We start from the raw sequence: 5,683 nt of genomic DNA on the forward strand, positions 1-5,683 counted from the left end.
TCTGTCAGTATATGATTTTACGTCCCGTGTGCTGCCTGGGAGCTGAGGGGAATACCCGTCGACATACACATTTTCCATTGAGTTGCTCAGATCCTAGAGGACCTGCAGTGTGTCCAGCTCACAGGAGTGGATGATGTCCCTGCCCTCCTGGGACTGCTACTCTGGGGTTGGGCAGACAGCCATCACACGACGTGATCCTTTATCATGTATGAGGTGCGACGGGGTTCTGTGTTGAGAGCAGGGCTCCCCAGCCTCCGGGGTCTCATGCCTGATGCTGATCTGAGGTGGAGCTGATGTCTTAATAAGAGAAAGTGCACAATGAATGTAATGCGCTTGAATCATCCCGAAACCATCCCCCCTCCCGCCCCTGGCCCTCGGAAAAACCGTCTTTCACGAAGCCAATCCCTGGTGCCAAAAAGGTTGGGGACTGCTGGTTTAGAGTATTTGTTCTGCCAGAAAGCCTCAAGGCATTGCTCACAGAGAAGGGAATCTACTGAAGGATGAGTAAGTGTTCACCAGATACAAAAGGGATTACGCACATGCCTGTAACTGACATGTGAAAAGACATTCTGGACATAATCAAGTTCATTGTGGCTGGAAAACACAGTAGGTAGAGAGGACACTGAAAGTGTTGTGAAGCGGTGGACCCAAACTGAAGTTTACATGCCCTCTGAGGGGTTAAACTTATTTGAATAGGGAGATACCTTTCAAGGGGTTATTTAAAGCAGGAAAATGCTTGAAGACAACCTTTAGATGGTTATGAAAGGTGATGAGCACCAAAGGCCAGGAGACCTGTGAACTCTAAGGAAGGAATAACGCTGTGCCCTCAGCTGTAACTCTAGGTGGGGGAAGGTGGGCTAGGATAGGTTTGAGAGACAAAGCCAAGTCAATGGTAAGGAGATGGCCGAGAGAGGAAGAAGGCATGTGTGATCTTTTTTTTTTTTTCTTGGCCTGAATGATTATTGATGCCGTTAACTGTGAAAGGGTGGGAAGAAGAATGGAGTGGTGTGGGGGGGGAGAGATTATTTCAATTTTGAATACATTTCACCTGGTATGAGCTTACCAGGTAGACACTATTTTTAATTTCATCCTTTTTTGGCCTTGACAAAGCACCATGTGGGATCCTAGTTGTTCTCTCATTATTAATTGAACCTGTGCCCCCTGCAGTGGCAGTGTGGCATCCTAACCACTGGACCACCCACCAGTGAAGTGCCTGACACGTTGTATAGAACTAGAACTCAGGAGTCAGGTGTGGAGTGGAAATGAAACGCACACTGAGACACACGTGTGTATGGTATCATATTTGAAGATTTGGACATGAGGACAGATGAGAGAAGTCAGGAAAATAGTAAAGTGCAGCGTTTGAGCAGAAGAGAAGCTCAAAAAGGTGAGTGATGTAAATAGTGTGGTGGGAGAACCATCCTTCCCCGAAAAGAGATGGTGACCAACCCTGTCCAAGTTAAGAAGGTGAATTGAAAAGAAGCTTTTGAACTTGGCAATTAAATCACTGCTAATCTTTGCAAGAGCATTTTCTGTCAGAGCACAAGAGAGGTCCCAGGTTAAATTGAATTGGGTCAAAGAATGAATAGCAACTAAGAAAGTGTTGACTCTTCTCAGTCTGTTGGAGATAAAGGGGAAGATTTCCAAGAGGACACCAGCTGATAGGATTGTTTGCTTAGGTTGGGGTATAGAAGGTGGGAGGGGTGAATGTAGGATTAGGAGAAAGCACAAAAGGAAATACTGAAGATGCAAGGGAGCAGATAAATAATGGTCCTCTGGGATCATGACCTGGAGAATCCTGTGGACAGAGGAGCCTGGCAGGCTACAATTCACGGGGTCAGAAAGAGTCGGACATGACTGAGTGGCTAAGCATGCACAAACAGGACCTTATCCAAGACAAAAATTAAGAATATATTTAGGACTCAGGAGATTAACCTTGGAAAGGGGGAGAGGAACTGTTGGAACCATTCAAAATTCACTGAACCCAAACATTCACAGTAGGAAATGACGAGATAGGTGAGAAAAGGTGAAGAGAGATCTGTGAGCAACACAAAACAAGAGGAAATTCACACATGATGGGCTCTATTTTTCTCCATGAAGGCTAGGTCTTTAAAGGTGTGGATGGTGGTAGATGCTGAAGGAAGATGGAACTGTTTTTCATCAGTATCTCCTGATCTGAAAGCAGCTGGAACTAAGAGCAGGAGACTCCTGGAGCCTTTTAATTGCTCCTGGCATCTTCCCCAAGCATTCCTTGACGTTGAGTCAGCTGGAAGACCAGACCAGGTTCTGCTACCTTTCAGCCTAGATGATGCTTTTGCGTTTTCAGCTGTCTAGGATTGGACTAAATGATGTCTTGGGACCTTTTAATTATGTAATTGCTGTCAATAAATTACAGTTTGGTCTAAAAAGCAGAATTGAGAATAGCAGAATGATGTATAGGTGTTATGGACATCTTAGAAGTATTCCTTTATATTTGTTGGTGAAACAAGAAAGGATGTTTTTCTGAGTCTCCCTATGTCTCTTGGTAAATGGACAAGGTAATGAGCCAGAATGCAGAGGAAAAGCTATATATTCTGGTTGCAGAAAAGCAAGGATTCCAAATAACAAATGATTTAATCATTAGTGAATTAGTAAACCCCATTCCTGATATTTAAATTTTTGTGTGTTTTAGCCTGGGATTGTTTATTATAGCTCTGCTTTGTAAGGGGTATGAAGTTCAAAGTCACAGCCACTTTTCTAGATTAATTATAAAACTGAAAACTTTGGAGTGGAGAATTTGTAAAGATTACCATGTCATCTACTTCCTTTGTTATTATTTCTTATTTAGAAACACAAATAGGTCATGAAATTCATCAGTTTATAAGTTCAAAGAAAAAGGCCCTACTTCTCCAGCTGAAAAGACAGAAAGCGCTCAATCAGAAGTCAGTGGACCATGCTAAGTCCTATAAATAACCAGAAAGAGCATTTGAGCTGTTTACAAGAGTTTTGAGTGCTAATGGATAGTTAAGCTGCTGTTCAAGTCTTAGACTTGGAAATGCATATTTGAAGTTTGCCTAAGTGAAATGAGGCTGGAAGCTTGGGGTGAGGGAAGAAGAGCTACAAGTCACGTCAGAAATCGTTTGTTTACCACTTAGTAAAAGATACACACACACATACCCGCTGCTGCCCCGCTCCCCGCCCGCCGCAGCCCACAGGCAGCTCGTATCATTTCTTGAAATGCTCAACAAACAAAAATGTCTTTACTTCTTCAACCTCAATGAATTAACAGGCTTTTCAAAAAAAAAAAAAGAGCTCCAAAAATGATTCTTCTGCACAGCTAAGATTTTGACTCACTGATTCACAGGTACATGGGAAGGATGTCCACAGCTGTAATCATGGCAGATCTCTACTGGACTCCAGATCCACATATCCAGCTACTATTGATATTTTATTTTAAGATTGTTATTTCTTTTTGAAAATTTTTGGCTGCACCAGCTCTTTGTTGCTGCACTCGGGCTTTCTCTACTTGCATTCGATGAGCAGGGGTCTCTCTTCATTGTGGTGCTTGGGCTTCTCATTGTGGTGGCTTCTCTTCCTGCAGAGCATGGGCTTTAGGGCATGTGGGTTCAATAGTTGTTGCACACAGGCTTAATTGCCCTGCAGCCTGTGGGATCTTAGTTCCTGGACCAGGGTTTGAACCTGTGCCCCTGAATTGCAAGGTGAATTCTTAACCACTGGACCACCAGGGAAGTCCTACCACTGGCATTTTAAATTTCTTATGTCCTGAACTCATCTTCTTCATCTTCCCTTCTACATCTTCTTATGTTGTCTGTGAATTAACACAAGTATCCTATCAGTTGCCCAAATCCGAAGTTCGCCAGTTATTTTCCTTCTCCACTTATCCAGTCTGTCGCCACGGGCTATTAATTCCACCTTCAAAATAGCTCCACCTACTTCTCCCCACCTTCCCCTACCTTAATTCAGGCCACCTCCCAACCCCCTTTGTTGGGCCACTGTGAGAGCTTCCTAACTGGTCTCCTTGACAGCCAGAGTTAATTGTTCTCAAGTACAACTCTGATCAGATCACAGTGTCACCCCTAAATGGTTCCCTGTTATCTTAAGGGTAAAGTGTCCTAAGTTTGCTGGCGGGATTTCTGGCTGGCTTAGTGGTAAAGAATCTGCCTCCCAATATAGGAAATGTGAGTTTGATCCCTGGGTCGGGAAGATCTCCTAGAGTAGGACATGGCAACCCACTCCAGTATTCTTGCCTGGAAAATTCCCTGGACAGAGGAGCCTGGTGGGCTACAGCCCATGGGGTCTCAAATAGACTGAGCAACTGAGCAGGGGAGCTTGCTGCCAGGCCCTTCCCATCGGGCTCTGCCTGTCTCAGCCTCAACACTCCAGTGGCTCCCTCCCCAACACAGCTCAGACTGGCCAGATCTTCATGCTCTTCTAACTCTTGGCCCTTGTGAATATGGTTTAATCTGCCAGGATGGCCCTTCCCCTCACATTTGGCATTTACCCCCATTGCAGCACAGTTCACCCTGAAATATGACAGTCTGTTTCCATGCCTCACAGGCCCTGAGGCTTTCTCAGTTAAGTGCTGTATCTGGTTTGTTTTCTACAGCATCCCAAAACTGACAGTGCTTGTTACCACATGCATGCTAAAAATAGTGAAAATTACTGAATTTTGTGTTCAACACATATACACAGAGCTAGTTTCAGGCTAGTTTTATTGAATTTGTTGTTGTTTAATTGCTAAGTCATGTCCAACTCTTTGCGACCCCACCAGGCTCCTCTACTCATGGGATTTCCCAGGCAAAAATACTGGAGTGGGTTGCCATTTCCTTTTCCAGTGGATCTTTCCGACCCAGGGATTGAACCTGTGTCTCCTGCATTGTAAGCAGATTCTTTATCACTGAGCCACCACGGAAGCCCATTTCTTCCAAGTGAATTTTGTTTTTTTTAATACACACACACACACACAGAGCTAGTTTCAGGCCAGTTTTATTGAATTTACCTGAAGTGGAGTAGCAAATATTTTGAGATAAGAATTAGGGAGGATTGAACTCGAGGGAAATTGTATAGAGTGGCAACAGATTTTTGAAAAATTTCATTTTGGAGAGAGAAGAGGAAAGAAAATATTTAAGAAACACTTAAAGAATAGAGCTTATGGAAATCTCTTGAAGGCGCATGGGTCAAGCTGATTATTTAGCCTTCTAATATTCCCCATGTTGTACAATATATCCTTATAACTTATTTTATACCTAACACTCTGTACCTCTTACTCCCCTACCCCTATACTGCCCCTCCCATCTATTCCAGTAACTGCTAGTTTGTTCTCTGTATCTTCCAGTGTGTTTCTTGTTTTGTTATATTCACTAGTTTGTTGTATTATTTAGATTCCACATATAAGTGATATCACACAGAATTTGTCTTTCTCTGATTTACTTCACTGAGCATAATGCCCTCCAAATCCATCCATGTTGTTGCAAATGGCAAGATTTCGTGAGAATTTTTAAAGTCAGTGTTTCTAACACATTGTCTTCACTGCCTGCTGAGAAAAACTGCATCCGGTGAGGATTTTTTTTTTTGCTGAGCATTGTGGTTGCTGTTACTTAATAGACTCCTATATTAGGTAATTTTATAGATTTAGGAATCAGGGCTCAGAGGTCTTAAATAATTCACCTATATTACATCATTC

At 43.1% G+C, this 5,683-nt stretch overlaps 1 long non-coding RNA gene across 2 annotated transcripts; it reads right to left on the reverse strand.

The window, feature by feature from the left end:
- Positions 1-133: 133 nt before the first annotated feature.
- On the reverse strand, positions 134-2,055 carry LOC123332900. 2 transcript variants are annotated; one of them, XR_006550068.1, is made up of 2 exons: positions 1,936-2,055; positions 134-297 (listed from the first exon to the last, which is right to left on the reverse strand). It is a non-coding gene; the product is annotated as an uncharacterized LOC123332900 (long non-coding RNA). The 2 variants fall into 2 exon arrangements; XR_006550067.1 differs by lacking the exon at positions 1,936-2,055 and adding an exon at positions 705-821.
- Between the last annotated feature and the right edge of the window lie 3,628 nt (positions 2,056-5,683).

Source organism: Bubalus bubalis, chromosome 3 (assembly GCF_019923935.1).
Source record: "Bubalus bubalis isolate 160015118507 breed Murrah chromosome 3, NDDB_SH_1, whole genome shotgun sequence".
NCBI lineage: Eukaryota > Metazoa > Chordata > Mammalia > Artiodactyla > Bovidae > Bubalus > Bubalus bubalis.